At 32.5% G+C, this 16,829-nt stretch overlaps 1 protein-coding gene across 2 annotated transcripts in view; it reads right to left on the reverse strand.

The window, feature by feature from the left end:
• The window catches only part of LOC132939573 (zwei Ig domain protein zig-8-like), a 421,440-nt gene that overhangs the window by 125,065 nt on the left and 279,546 nt on the right, over positions 1–16,829 (reverse strand). The gene's annotated exons all lie outside the window — the stretch shown is intronic.

Genomic DNA, 16,829 nt, shown 5'->3' on the forward strand with positions numbered 1-16,829 from the left:
AGAATCATACTGTGAGCTTAGCTAATTGTGTTCCCTCTTCTCCTGTCATCGCCGGAATCGCACATTTTTTGAAATTGTTTTTTTTTTTTATTAAACCTATTTATATAATGCCCACGCTAAACGCAATAAAATGTATTAATTATTCGTTTGATTGTAATAAACTCTCGGTAATATCGGAAATTGGGTGATGTTAAAAACATTATAACAATAAATATAGGTAACACGAATACACGGTTGTAGAGGTGTAACGATGCACATATGATAATAATAGCTAATAAATAAGTATACTGATTGAATATTAGACGGTACGTTGCAGAGAGGAGTTATAATATTAACTTGTAGCTATTGGGTAGATTGGCGACCGCTGATTGAGATTTGACGCTCAAATATAGTCAAATACGTGTCATAATATCATAAAAGTTATGCGCTATTGCAGCGGTAATATTTAACTGTGCCCTTATAGAGTGACCCGGAACGAGAAGGAAACTGGAAAATTGTATGACTTTGTTACGTCGAGCAAACAATATAAGGTTGGACATTGAAGAAGTGAGTGTTGGGGTCTGAGAATCTGCGCTGAGAAATGACGATAGGAGGAATTGCCAGCCTGCAGGGCCGTGGAAACGTGTGATGGAAATATTTTATGACCTAAGTACCCTATGTCTCGGTAATGACACGACATAATATAATGATATAATACCAGCCTTGTATAATTGAGTAAACCAGACGATTATAATAGATTTGTAGCCGATGAAATAAATGACAAAACCGTTCTGATATAAGCGATGGCAGTCGCCGACACTATCCAATAATCTGTTCCTCGTATAGACAAATTATATAATATATTGACGAGTCGTTATGACAATCGTATACTGTAAGCGAAGACTACTCATTAAAAAATTATACTGAAATAATAATAACAGTTGAATCGTTTTTCGCCGCGTTTAATTTCCAAAAACTCTAATTATCTTAGCACAGAAACAAACGTTGAAAACGAGAAACGTAAAAGTACTTTTTTTTCTTCTGCAGAGGCAATTCATCTTAATGTCGCTATATTATATATATATTATCAGGTAGATATTACCAATGCGGTTTTATTTATAATTAAGTAATTATTTTGTTTGTGTTTTTTCCCCCGTAATTTAATTAATTGATATTTGATGTTTCTTATTTCTTTGACGCAACTTAAAGTTTCATTAATTACACAATAAACTTTTATATTTTTATGTTAATATTTGCACATGCTCTTTGATATTGTTAAATAAATATACGACTGAAAATTTAAGAAAAAAATATTTATTATTTTTGTCTTGTAGATTACAATAAACTTAGTACAAAAAATATAAATACATAGTATATATTATTATACATTTATACATATATTAAAGTTATCATATAGTTAACTCGTGTACGATGGGTATGTTACATTAATATGTTTTGTATAAACATTTTAAATAAAAGAAAAAAATGTTTTAATTTGTTTATATTCTTCTTCGTACGAAATGTTTGGAAAGATTAATAGTGTAAATCGAAATAATGAGACAGTGTTATCAAATAAGTTAATGGACAATATTATAAATGAAAACAATTATTAAATTATTAGTATTTTGAAGAAGTGTACAAGTATATTGCTATGTATTTTCTCTAAGACAAAAATACAATTAGTTATGACTTTTTAAAAATTAATAATGATTCTATTATGTAAGGTTCTATTTACAATTATGAGTAAAATTGCAATTACAATGTTTAGACCCTATGTACTATATATAGTCTAGGGAAACTACCCAATTATGGTTTAATGAGATTTCAATAGTAATTAATTGTCTCTCTAATTTATTAATATTGTGAGTATATAAGTACCTCAATATTACCCTAAAACCTAACGTAAGTCAATAAAATAAAATGTAATGAGTTATTTTTATTTGTGAGTTTAATCAAGGAACCAAAATAATTACTAAATTGCAATATAAATTATATATTATATTTTGTGTTTAACTAATTACATTTGGTTACAATTGGTTATGTCATAAATACAACAAAATATAATTTTGGACAAGTTTATTGATTGTATATTCAGTTGCCGTTAGATTTTCCAGTGTCATTAATAAGTATATAATAATATAACGTAAGTGTTTTTAGTATAAATCATATAATTAGTTAGATAAATTACACCATAGCTAATAGTCTTTGTCCTTTGATCTGTTTAGTATAAATTGTTATATCAATACGTCTTTACAACTCCAACGTTTAGTAATATGTACTAAATTAAAAATATATTAGGTTTTTGTTTAATATTACAAAAATTAAAGAAAACGTTCAAAAATTCTATAATAATTTGCATTATAAAGCATTGAACGATCATTATAATTTGTATATTTTCCCCGAAATTTACTAAAATGTTCAAATGGGATCTTATGATATCTAAACATTAACTACTGCAGAGTGGTTGAAGTGTGGGGTGTATACGGGATGACATCTCTCTATTGTTTTTTATTGTAATTTTTCACCTCACCACGGCACCACATATTTTTTCAAAAAATTTATCCTCCTTAAGGCGACACCAACTTGTCCACCTTTTTTTAGCTTAGTTTCAAACTTACGTGGTAAGTTTGATCTAATGATGTGTGTCAAATATTTTTTTAACAATCATTACACATACATAGTATACTTATATCAAGACATTTAAAATGATATATGTATAACATAGTTGATTAAATTATCAATAGTTTTCTTATTTCTTGGGAAAATCTTCTTAGAATGTAAAATAAACATAATTGTATGACTAAAAAAAAAAATAATAATGCATAACGTATTATCGGTACAAAATTGTTGTTTTGCAGCAACGCGGAATCATATAATTCGGTAGAAAACCGCAAGGTATGTTTTTCCACGAAACGCATTAAGCTGAAATAATATGACATGGCTGAGAAGGACGAGTAGAAAATAAAATATCGATGTAGTAACATTCCCATACAACAATGTTTTCAATAGCAATGTTCATATTACGATGGCATATTATTTTATATGTTTATACCTTTATATTATACCTAATGCAATACGCGAATTTATTTCTTTTTTGAAATAATAGATTAGATAAGAATTTGTGAGAGAAAAATGTAATCCGAAATTATTCAGGTACAGTCAAACTTTAATAAAAAAAAGCAATCACTTACGAATGCAAAGATATTTCGACAAAAATTAAATTATAAACTGTGTTCTGTTTCATACGTGGAAATAGTGGAACGCTGCACAGCAGTACGTGATTTATCGTGCATGCTCTGAGCCATGTGTGCTTATCCGACAATTAGTTAATTGAGTATTTTTAAATTATCATCAGAACACGGGCTTAACGAGGCCAGATCGCGAATAATATGTTAAAGGGTTGTTTTCAATTTACATTTTTAGCGATATTTCAAGGTTTTTAGGTTGTTACTTATTGAATATTTTTCCATTGTTAGCCGAGAATCGTGAATAACTACGCTCTCGGTAAGTTTATCGATTTTATAGCGTACAAACAGGGTAATATTATTCCTCGGGCATGTTCCGGTGGTTATTAAAAAAAAATAAAATATATATATTGTATTCAATTTGATCTAAATCCTCTAGTTCTTGTATAAAAGGTATTCATTAAAAAAATCAAAACGTGCAAAATCATCCGAACTAAACTATATAGTATTAAGCAAACATATTATTATACACGTACTGAAATACCTACGACTTATTTATCAAAAATACGTCGCAACCATTCTTAAAATTTATAAATTCTATTTTACAAGTTCATATTTTCAAATAACGTTCTAATTTTACAAATTCATTTTTTTTTTTTAATGCCCTGAATTATTAATGCCTATGTTTAACAATTAGGTATATATATATATTATACGAGCTATAGATATTAACAATTATGTATACTTTACACGTTGATGGAGTTACTTCCAATGAAGCGGCTCCCGCCTTAATATAAAATCTTAAGCTAAGTCGTACTAACGCTTAACACGTCTGATGTTCTTGGTGTTATCTAATGATTGGACAAAATCTAACAATGTAATAAGCATTTTGCACAGCGGAAAAATAACGATACATATTTTAATTAGTGTGTACACACTACCTACTCAGCCTAATATTGTATCGTGTAAAATTATTATTGATTTTTCGTTTCTTCGTTATTTGTATAAAAGGTACGGGATGCTAAGTAAACACAAATATAAATTAAATATTTGAAATAAAAAATATAAAAAAAAAATCGGAGCTATCTTTGTTTTCCACTTGCATATTTTAAAATGTGATTGTTATCAAATAATACATAAATAGCTGCCTTTTATCGATGTTCGATTTATGTGCACTGGAATTTTCAACGAAAATATGTTTTATAATATTAAAAAACTAATATTATTAGTTAAATGAAAACAACAAATATTTGTACGTTTATAAACTTGTAAATTTAAAACATAAAATGTTTGCACCGCATACCACCTACGCTATTTTCATGAATTCAGGCATTATTTAAAACAAAATCAAAAACGTCACAATACCAAGTCTATTACTATATTAAAAATCTTAATGAAAAGAAATATTACTGTACCTACTGGAAAAATGGTTAAAACAATCAAAGTTAAACGTTTCGAAAAGCAATCACTTCCTACTCGTTAATGGATCACCGTTTATTATGGTAACACATGATGGATGAGACGCGTATCGCGTATGTGTATGATAAAAAAAACCTTGATAACGATATAAATTATAATGCAATATTGTTATGATGATGAATTGGAATGCAAAATAATTTCTCGATAATGATGTACGCTCAAGATTGCGAGTTCAAATTAAATAATATTTAGTTTTTAATGAATTCGTGGAAAGATAACTATTGATTAAAAGTATATTAAGGTAATATTATTATTAACATCGATAGTGGTTGTGGTATCGATACGCATTTACACATTATACATTATTAGTATGTATACATTTGCATAGGTATACCTACCTAGTAGTATAGATGCCGTCTGTCGCTTAGTAGTCATTATGTACGCTATGTTATTAAGGATAATTTAATTAAATCCGGTACAATTAGATGAAAATTATACAATTATACGTGCGAACATTTATAATAATTACGTTTACCCAGCGAGTAATTTAATATCGATGTGTCATAACTCACAACAATCATATTATCATAATTATTATAAGTTAGCGCAATGTTATTTAACATAATATAATATTTATCGAACGACATAAAAAAAAAAACATTTGACACGGACTATCCACAACCGACACGAGGTTTTACGTGAAATTAAATTATTAGTCGGCGTATATACTTCACGCTGTACAGAATAATAATATTATACTCCACTGATGGAGGACGGTGGACAGAAGTCGGCGCGGCGGAAGGCGAAATATATATCCTTGTGCGCAGCTAACATAATAGATTTAAATATTATTATCGTAACGAACGCTGTGGTTCTATAAACGTCTTATATGGTTATAATATTTTATAGAACAAGTCTCAGACCTTTGTCGTCGAGCGTACTTCGTATATAATATAATATATGTGTATATGAATACTGTACACAGGCGGCCGTTGTGTAAATTTCTAACCGGAGTGATTGACGAGATATCTCGTTTGGAAGTGCCCCCCCCCACATCGTCATCATCATCACGAATTCGGTCTACGGAGTCCCGGATACAGTTTCGATGGTTGTTAAGCCCGCGAATGCACATTATTGTCCCTCGTTAGGGTTCGCTATAATATAATATAATAACATAATATTGAATTGCTTACCAGCGAACGCGACGTGTCTTGGACCGTGTGAAATTCCTAACGTCCGGCTGCTAGGTTAGCAGGGACTAATAATAATTTCGCAGCGAGATTTCGTTTAATACTTACCATCGTATCCACCGTAAATTTTTTTGTTAAACCACCTATAGTCTAAATTGTTTGCGTGTTTATAATTGACGATTCGGCCGTTTTTCAACGTGGATTTTTCAATCAGCAGCTCGCTAACAATAACATAGCTTAACGCCACACCGGCGCGGCGTTATATAGTCGTGACATTAATATAGATTATATATTATCAAGATTAATAAAACGACGAGAGCAATGCTACATTTCATGAAATATATAAAAATAATAATATGGTTTGGTTATTATATACCTATATTATTATTATTATTATTATTGTAACATCGCAGACTACTCAATTATGTATGAAATTTATCCCGGTACATTTGTAATAACGTATAATTTCAAATCGCCGAATGAAAATTTAATCAAATTTCGTTCGAATTTCGCTTGGTGTAAATTAATTTTCTTGGTATGTCGATACCCACGCATATAATATTATAGTCTCGCTTTTTAGCAAATATTTACAAAACACGCACAAACCCTGGTACAGTATAGAAATCACTATAACGAGCATCGCTTATAATTATAATATATTGTGTGTTAGTTTGTATGTGTGTGACATAATTAGGAACAGTGATCTTATATATATTATTCAGAATCCAAATTAACATTAATAATTATTAAAACCTGAATAAAAAAATGCACTTTTGAACTGCTTCATTTGACCGACTCTATTAAATGAAATATATATTATTATTATTATTATAAAAAAAAATAATAGAGTTGTAAGACGTTTTATATTATACTTCTGAAAAAACTAATAAACTTGTTAAGATTTAGTGACAATGTTTTATGAGTATTTTTGATGATCTATAAAAATATATATATATAAAAAGAATAAAATGTTAATGTTATAGACTTTAAAAAACGTTTCTTAAGTTAACGATGATCAATAGTACGTCATGAAATAATACTATTTTATATTACATATTATTATCCTATTTGTCTTAAATAAGTCTACCGAATAGAAAGATGGAGTTGAGTAGGTACTAAAACTACAATTTAAAAAGTTTTTCGGATATAAACCACAGATTTTTTATCACATTTTGAACATATTTTTCGTCAAATAAATGTAATGTATATCAAGCTACTATAGGCAATATCGATTATAATATTAAATTATTTCTTTTAGAGATAATTAGTTTTTCAATTTACATGACTACCCTAACCTATCGGAGGAATTATATTATACAAGGCGATTATTTTCAAGGTAAAAACTTGTTTTATCAAATATGTTTTTGATTTTATTTTGAAGTTATTACATTATAACATTTTTAGGTTCGGAGCGGAGCAATGAATGTATTAATTTTACAATGATGTGTGTGTTTTTTTAATTAAAAAAAATTTTTTTTGTGTCTGTCATCAATTTTTAGGACAGTAAAATTTCTTAGATTTTCTTCAACAGTATATTTTCTGGTAGGAAAGTGAATCTAGTTGGTACTTGAGCTGTTTACGGACAATTTATAATTTCAATTTTTAGTTTTTTTTTCTATAAATATCAATAAGATTTTATTTGTTGGGCCAAAAATTATCAAAATTTAATACAATGTTCCTGATATATTGTTATAATATCAGTTGAAAAATATTAAAAAATTTTCGGCCAAATTTTTTTAATAAGCATTTAAATTTAAAGCGATGTTTAACAACATTTATAAAATTTAAAATTTAAAAATGGTTTTGTAGTTAAAAGTTTATAAAATGTTCAACTTTTATAGCTAAGGATTCACAATTTAAAACAAGGTTCCACTTAAATAGGTTATTTTGTAACCAAAAAATCACTAAATTATAAAAACACCGTTTTCTTTATATTTATTTTATGTTAAAATTTGGAAGAAATTGCATATTAAATACCCAAAAACAACGATTTTAGTTATTTTTTTGTAATATTATAATATTAATTCAACTTACCGGCTACCGTATTAATGATAAGTAATAACAATATAAAAATAATATAAAATATCCACACTGACAAAATGTCACCGCTCAAATCGTGTTTCGTATACAATGATATTTAATCATTGAATTCTGTACATCAGAGCGAACACTTACCCACCTTTGTTCATTTTGATTTCAAGCCTTGGTTACCAGTGTTATGAAACATATTTATACATCACTCGCATCGAGTAGTCCGATTTGTTATAACTTATCTGCCGATGATAGAAAGTACAGTGTTTCGAATAGAAAAATAAATAAGAGCTTACAAGTTTCTGAACTCGATTTGTTTTGCTTCTTTCTGTACACGCAAATGGAAATGTTATTTAAGCGTGATCCCAACAGTTATTAGGAAGCATATTTACGACACGAGTATTTAACGACGTGGATGCCGCAACATGGTTAATAATCCTCAAGATGAGATTTCAAGAGACGGTGAACTTGATTTTTATATTCACGCATCGGTTACGAAGGGAACATAATATAACAATAATATGGTCTTTGCTGGTCAGTTTCTCGGCTCGGACTTAATCCGTTTTCGGATCATTAATAAATCTTTTGAACGATTGTATTCGACTGCTATGCACGTCAAAACAATACATATTAAATATACGTGATGGAACCAAGGAAAAACCGTCGAAACATTCGTAGGTACTTGGCCAACCAATTATAGCGGGTGGGTTTTTAGAATATTCATACGTATACGGTTTGGAGGGCTGACTGCGATCGAAGACGGGACCACGAACCGAATTTATCATTCGTCTCGTTCTTATCTAACGGCTACTATGCACGGGATCCGCGTGAGGCCATATTATATATGTATATCTATGTCGTAGAAAACGGTCGGTGGGTGGTTTGTGGTGAGTATATATAATGTATATGAAACTCGGGGGTGAATTATATGGGAATCAATTCCTCGGAACGCGATGAAAAATACGAGGTAAACCGAAGGATTGAAGGGAGTGGTGAGAGAGAGAGTCGGTGAACGAAAAGGACACACGCGAGTCTGTGTGTCTGCAGTTCGCATCATCAATCAGCTCGGCGAGAGATGGACGCGCACGCGGACCGCTATAGCAGCAGCAGCAGCACAATTCTGCCCACTCACCCACTGGCCGCATCCGTTCAGTGTTCGGCGGACTCGGCGGGGAGGAGTGCTACACACTCTCCCGAACACGAAAATACGGATTCGGATCGAATTTAAAATGGTCGCGCGTGAGGCGTTTTGTTGGCTTTACACGTTGCCGCGTGTATATCGCGCCGTACAGGCACAGTCGTCATCGGGGCCCGTGCACACCTTCCTCGCAGAGGGACGAAAACGATAGGTGGTGGAAGTGGAGGCGGTGGGCCGGGGATTTGTCATGCGTTCCCGAAACCATTTGTATCAATTATCCGCGAACGGAGACCGAGTCCGTATGACCAAGTGCCCGGGCTACACCGACGCAGCTGTTGTATTATATATTTTGCAAAACGTACACTGCGACTGCGCACGCGCAAAAACATCGCATGTACGCGGGCGAGAATAGGTTGAGCTACGGTTTGCTTAGCCCCCTTCTCCACCTCATCACCACTAGGTAACCAGGTCGAAATCAACCTAAAATCCTAATCTACCGGCGTATGCAATTTATTTCGGTTACGTACTGTGGTCATACAATATTAAAATAATAGGTACCTATACAGCGAGTAAAAGTAATGATCAATAAATTGTTCTTATAAATTATAAAACAGTTACATATATCAGTAATTTATATTTTTTAAGTTACATAATTCGTACGATAACATACAAGTACCTATACAACAATGAAAATTATATACTAGGTACCTACACTATTCTGAGTTATTTATAAACTATTATAAAAACCTACCGTTATAAAAAAAAATATTTCCCAACCCACAATAATAAAATGTGACATTCATTGCTTGGACTTGTTAATATTACATTATAATTTATAATAATACCCTATGCATGCCGTTTTTTTATTAAAAATGTCACGCGCAAAATTTAAGTGGATTGACGGGTATGCTATTATATTTATATATTTACAATATATTATACAGACCTCCGCACGGTTTCATTTGGGTCGTTCACGAGTCTTTACATTATGTACTTACGAATTAAACGGACATTTCATCAACGATGATGTACCAAATTTAAAAACGGAAATTTAATACACCGCCCATGCGTGTGTTGCTGCAACGAGTGAGAAATACACTAAAAAATCTAGGAAATCCGGTCCAAAATGCCCGTTTGAAAGGTATAAAAAGGTAATGCGATCCAGCATATACCTATGTGCGTAATAATAGTATAAAAATATCGTATGTACCGCGGTGATCGAAACGTGCAATGAACCCCACGGGCACTGTAGGTATTTCGAAAAATTGAATTTCAGATCAGCATGTCAATCAGAAAGGAAAGCGAATTCGTCGCTTACAGAAAAAAAAAAAAAACAACATAATAAACACGTCCTAAACTCCTACCCACCTTCGCCGGGAAACGTGGGCCGAGACGTGAATCGGGAAGGCGCATAACGGTCCCCCGGAAACGCGAACGCCGTCCGCCCCGCGTGACTTTTTCGCACGCCGTGCCGTAGGTATGAGCCGGTGCATAAACGGTGCGGCTGTACCAGTGTACCGCACACCACTCACCGTAAAGTATACCACCGCACACCGCGGCTATCAATTCGGCTGAGTAAACACTCTCGCGCGAATTCGAGGGGCGAAGGTAGGTGGACGCGACGTGCGGCGGCTCCTGTGGATCGACCGAACGTCCGTTGCTGCAGTAATTGATTTAGGGACGGTCGGGGCCCCGAGGAGCCGAATAAGAGAGAGGTTCGGTGCACGCGGTGATGGCGTTCAGATCGTCGACGGACAAATACCTAGGATAATGCGGACCGGAATTGTGCAAACATTGAGCGGGTAATGTACACGCCACGTATACCTATATAATAATAATTTATATTATTCTTGTTTAAACTACTTCTTACACGCTAGATATACTTTCAGCGAATTTTTTACGACGTAAAATCAATAAACTCGCCCTTGCACAGCAGCCTATACGTCATGAGCACTGAACAACACTGTTTGGCAAACGCGGTCGTGAGTTCGGTGCACGTGTGTGTTGGAACGACGACGACTGAAACGGAGTGAGATGACAGGTGATATTGGTGGTGGTGGGGAGGGGGGGGGGGGGGCTCAGAATAAAACCTTACATGTTTCGAATCTAAAAAAGTTGTAATACTGTGCGGCCATTCTATGTACAACTATCGTCGATACCGCCGCAATATATTATATTATTATGTTATTACTATTTATTTTTCTCGTCTTAAAAATAAAAATAAACGTTTCGTTATATTATTTATCGCGTTTTAAAGCTTTCGGTGCGCTTTTACGACGCCCTCGTTTATATTATTGTCTGCAATAAGCTATATAATATTATATATCTTAACGGCGGCGGTGGACAGTTTTCACCGTGACACAAGTCCTATTACAATATACTGCCGTACACTGTTACATTATATATTGCATGGTTATCGGTTGTGTCGTTTAGTTATTATAGGTTGCTAATAAAAACTGTACACTCGATATCGCATATTATTATATTATTATTATGGAATATTGTCACCGCAGCTCAATATAAATAATTATGAGGTAAATACCTATAATATCACCCAGGTCTTATATTCTGTATATGGACGTAGGTATTACCACATAAGTGCAGTGTATATAGAAAAAAGTTCGTTTCTAAATGGCATCGTAAAAACGCACTTTATAATAAATATTATATGACCCGACACTTTACCTACTGCATACTGTGACGACCACGCAGTGGAATTATTACAACACTCTGATGTTATCAATCCGTTTATTAAAACATTTCGTCTCGTATTTTTTACAATTTTACAGTAGGTACGACATCAAATGGGGTGCAAAATATAGTGATTTTCACAATGGTATTTGGTGTACAATATTATTATATTATGACGTTGCAGTTATGATATATAATTAAATACAAATACAGCGTTTGAAAGCGTATAAAAGATAAAACGGAATTGTTGGACATAATTTTATGTCTCGAAGATAATAATAACGAATTCGTACGCTTTTATAACATTAAGTGACGACATTCATCATACATAATTCATCATAATATTATTATTATCACGGAAGATTTGTGAATAATGACAAATAAACGAGTAACAGTATAATATTTATCTAAACATTAATCATAATATTTTAAATTTTTTTGTACATTCACTATTATTCTTATAAATGTTTAGGTATTATACTCAAATCATATACCAATCATCTGTATATTGTGTTCAATAAAATTATTCAAATTGAATTCGTTTGCAAATATAGTTATTTCTTAAATTCAATTTCATTATATTAAGTCTTAAGAATGTCGCTGGGAAACCGTGTAAGTAAAATCTTGTTGACTAATGAAAACACATTCAGTTAAAACTAGGACTAATTGGCCGTTTGTATGTAATAGTAAAAAGTTTAACGAATTATTATTATATCCATCACACCGTATGTAATATTATAATACCATCGGGTATTCACCAGTATGTAGCCCCCGGCGGCTGTTTTAGACACATAGACAACGAAAATAATTTATAAATTAAACATTTTGACATTAGCTATTTTTTTTATTTTTTTTATGTATCTGGTACATCGTATTTCAATTAGTATTGTGATATTCAATAAAATATATTGTATCATTATTTTACCTCTTCTATATTTTGTGCCAGGTATGATATTGTAATTGTGTGCGGTTGACTGTTGTTGTTGAGAGCAACTGCAGTGTATTTTGGTACAAAAAAAAGGTAATGTTCAAGAGCAACTGCAGGTGTACGCCATGTTCATTATATCATATCATATCATCATACGCGTGCCACAAAATAATTATGTGTAATATTATATGAATTATGAATAATACACTAGGTAAAACTATACTAATATTGTAGTGCACTTAAAACTCTAATTACAAGATATTTTATGCATTAATTGTATATTTGATGGTTTTAATAGAGAAACTATTTCAACTAGGTAAGTGGTACCCTCACGTGTTTCTTTAATCAAATCACAAGTAGGGACAACAGTTTGATCCTATACTTTTTTAATAAAACTAAGTCCATTATTATAGCTTCAAAACAAACGAATGCTGTTAATTTCTTAAAATACTTTTTTCTCGACCATTATTCGATATTCTTCATAATTTATCTGCAGTGTTTGAAAATTTAGGACACCGACCCGAGGCTCCTATAAAACACACTCAGCCATGGCGTCCCGGTGTATCGCTCTTGCGCACCTGCACCCCCTCTAAATATGGCACTGGGCCTATCTGCATATAAATATGTTGTAGCAGTACATCGATGACGGGGACGACTGTTATAATTATTAAAACGCTCGAACGGTGCTCCGCGGTATACCAGTGGCTGTCGGACCGATTAAATCGTAATATTTCATTAAAATCGTTATCGGGAATTTTCGCAATCGCGGATCTCTCTGATTCGAATAGCGTGACGTGTAACCGCGTAATATCGGTCCATTAAATCGCGATCAATCCGGAGGGTTGCGTATTCGTTTATTGTTCGTGTGTGTGTTAGTGTGTGTAGCGTGCACTGCGCGAACAGGTGTACGCCGGCAACGGCCCCTACACTGCGCCCGCAGAGCGGTCTAGAAATCCAGAAATCGGCTTCGGGTTGGATAAATTTGACCGGTGCCGGGGATTTATATATACACACACGAACGAGTGTGTGGGTGTGTATTTTTTTTTTTATCCCATCTGGACAAGGGTAACTTTGGGGTTGAAATATGACGGCCACCGCCGAACAAGGGAGATATTATATAGAACATATATTATATAAGAACGAATGAGGGTGCCGCCGCCGCCGCCGCCTGTACGAAAACATACGGGCGCCAACCGAACAATGGCGGTATTTCCTAACAAAGACGAATGCTTTTGGCCCGAATACCGCCAAAAAGAAAGCCACGACGATTCGCGACGATACAATATAATATATATGTACAGTGAATCCGCGGTGAATTTCGCATGAGGCACCTCGTGAGATGTATTAAAGAGTACACGACTTACGCGGACCTATATCTAAGGCAATCGTGAGGTTGGTAGACCTGCAGAGTTTGGTCCAACGGACGTAATTTCACCCGACGAGAAATTTAATCCAATTGCAATTTAGTCTGACATTAATAAATTGGTTAGTCCGATTTTGGCTTTGGTCTAAACAACATCGTTCTTATTGCAGCTGTCAACATAAAATTAAATAGTTCATAATATGTTACACAATATTACCTATTATTATTATTATTATTATTATTTGTTCATTGCAATATGAACTATTATTAAATGTACAACACGAGGTGGGAGTGAAACAGCTGATGGTAATAACTTATATAAATTAAATGATTTGTTTACTCTCTCTTTGTTATACTCCATTAGACATTTTCCCCCCAAAGTTGGTAAACTGGTTCTGTTGGAATACATAATATAAATACAACATGCATACTCTATTTTATACATCTATAATATCTAAATATCTTTACATGAATTTCTGAGCATTTTTAATCGCCAAGTAAGATACAGCTTTCAGATAAATCCTGATTTCATTATTGTATTTATTACTACGCTTATCTTCGTTTCTTACTATTTTTTTCAACATTTCTTCTCGATTAGTAAAGTTTTTTTTTATTTTAAAGGTTGCAGCCGAGTAGAGGTCTAAAATGAAAATATAAATATTGGGTCTAAATTCACTGCATAGAAATAATAGTGCATATTGGACTTGAATAACATGGGCACATGGCTGATTTTATTATTGAACCCGATGAAAGGGGTATTGACAATTTGTTTAGGGTTATGACTGTGCTATTGGACCTATGGTCCTGAAATCGTACTTGGTCCCAGCGGCGGCAGTGTTACCATGTTTATCTAAATTGTGCAGCAATTCGATGCTGCGATGATGATTTAATATAACATATTATGAATTGAGAAATAATGAGTATAACGTTCGCTTTCCACGCACACCTGTCGTCCGGTATGTTCCACGGATTTACCTACTAAATTTAAAAATAATAAATTCAAACCTTTCAAAACAAATTCTTGTGCAGACATATCCGAAGTACTCGAGCGCTATACAGGGTTCACGAGAATCGAGAAAGAATTACAACGGTATTTATACGTGGCACCTTTAGTAATTCACAGATTTCTACACTATTGGTCTGGATTCAAACACAATTTGAAAATGTTCTCCATTCTAACTAGCGAAATATTTTGTGCGTTTTTCGAATTTCATAGTTAATTAATGTTTAATTCGTTCGGTGCGATACATTCGATGCTTAACACGTCCGTAAATATTTGAAACAGTTGAACGAAATGCAGAGTCACACCCTACTTCGGTGTATAGACTATCAAATAAATATCTCTCATAATACATAACATGATATGATTATTAATGGTACTTATCCACGTAGACGGATATCGTGTCATTAGTATTATAATGTATAAATTATTATTATTGCTATTAATTATTAACAAATTTTATTAAACATTATATCTGTGTGTAAATCCACGATGAATATATTGATATAATATTAGGTAATAAAGTAGGATAACAAACTCGTCATTAAAGTGGCGGAAAAAATATTTTGGATAAGGTCCGATAACCATCTAAATTAACGCCTCCGGAACAATTATTTTTGCCACTCCAACCAAGGCTTTATTTTAACCAAATTTGGTGTTAATTATATTATAAAAATGGGGGAGGAACAAAACATTATTATGTAAAATCCAAATTAATATACATAGAGCTTACATACATTATTTTATAAATGTATAAGAATAGCTGCGTTATAAGAAAAATTAAAAACTATTTTATAATACATAATTTATTCATACAGAAAACTCTTGCTTTGGGTTTTCTTATTTTGATAATATTATTACTTTTAAATTATTCTAGATTAGGGTCATAAAATCAAATTCATTCATCTCGCCTTACTTTTTAGGTACTACATAATATCATGCATTTAAAACGAACAAAATCTATAAATATAATGCATTTTCAATAAAAAAAAATATGTACTCGTTTGATGGAAGTTACCCGTTTTTAATCATACGGGTTTTTCAGTTATGTATAGCAATTATGACTCAGCTGTACAAAAAATAATCGATTGTTCCTTATAATATATTATATTTCAAATCTATATTTCTATTTGAACTACAATATTAATGATGGATTATGATTGGTTTGTTAAATCGGCATTGATAACATTATTTGTTTTCAAAAATACAATAGCACTTGTGTTATAATTTACGGAATGTCTGCGAGTAACAACGCGTAGTGTTTGCCTCAATAAAAAAAAACCAAAAACAATCATTTTTACAATACTTAAAACTGCCAGAATGGTTAGCCTTTTTTTTTTTTTTGAGTTGTTTTCCGAACAATTAAATCCGATAAAATAAAACGTACACTTTGGATTTCAAGTTGAGCAGGATAGTAAGTTATGTATATAGTGTGAATTAAAAATTATATTATTAACAACTCAAAGAGCGTCATATTATGTTGTATAATATAATGTGATATTATTGTGTGCCTCGCTATTATATTTCGCCATAAATATTTATGGACATATAATACTACCGTGTTCTCTTATAATTATTATTGTTCCCCGGACTCTAGTGCCGACCCTACAATATAATCAGTGAGCTGCGTTGAAATCAAAAACATAATATTATAAATGTAGAGACTGAAATGAATGATGCGAGTTATATGCAGGATTTTCAAGTGCAGCAAGAATATTATCATTAGCACAGTCGTTGGACGGTTTCGTTTTATTGTTGTTTTGAAACCGTACGCAGTGAATGATACTACTATAGTAGTATTATGAAAACCACACGGTGTTATTTGTTTTTCGTTTTCAATACTTGGCTGAAACGAACCTGAAACGATAATTTGTAGTTTTTGCGAATGGCGGACTAGCTACTGCC

This window comes from Metopolophium dirhodum, chromosome 2 (assembly GCF_019925205.1).
Source record: "Metopolophium dirhodum isolate CAU chromosome 2, ASM1992520v1, whole genome shotgun sequence".
Classification (NCBI taxonomy): Eukaryota; Metazoa; Arthropoda; class Insecta; order Hemiptera; family Aphididae; genus Metopolophium; species Metopolophium dirhodum.